Source organism: Saimiri boliviensis, chromosome 8 (assembly GCF_048565385.1).
Source record: "Saimiri boliviensis isolate mSaiBol1 chromosome 8, mSaiBol1.pri, whole genome shotgun sequence".
Classification (NCBI taxonomy): domain Eukaryota; kingdom Metazoa; phylum Chordata; class Mammalia; order Primates; family Cebidae; genus Saimiri; species Saimiri boliviensis.
This window is the reverse complement of record NC_133456.1, coordinates 56086185-56086470: the sequence shown is the minus strand read 5'-3', so window position 1 is coordinate 56086470 and position 286 is coordinate 56086185. Positions and strand designations below refer to the sequence as shown.

Genomic DNA, 286 nt, shown 5'->3' with positions numbered 1-286 from the left:
GTGATCCTCCTGCCTCAGCCTCCCAAAGTGCTGGGATTACAGGTGTGAGCCACTGTGCCTGGCCTAGAATTATTCTGTGTGCCTGATTTTAGGCAAATCAAAAATAAGAAGCACTGAGGAAGTTGGATTAAATCAAACCAACTGGCAAGGATAAAAACAAAACCTTTCAGAAAGTACCTTCTTTTCCCTCTGTCTTAGGGAAACTGATCTCTGGAGAAGGTGTGTGTATGTGCAGGCATGCATGTATGTGCGTATGTATGTGTAGACTCTCATGGGTTGCATTACA

At 44.1% G+C, this 286-nt stretch overlaps 1 protein-coding gene and 1 long non-coding RNA gene across 23 annotated transcripts in view; both read left to right on the top strand.

Moving 5' to 3' along the window:
- MAGI1 (membrane associated guanylate kinase, WW and PDZ domain containing 1) overlaps nt 1-286 on the top strand; it is a 680038-nt gene that overhangs the window by 134668 nt on the left and 545084 nt on the right. The gene's annotated exons all lie outside the window — the stretch shown is intronic.
- The window catches only part of LOC141585385 (uncharacterized), a 118601-nt gene that overhangs the window by 66439 nt on the left and 51876 nt on the right, over nt 1-286 (top strand). The window lies entirely within an intron of this gene.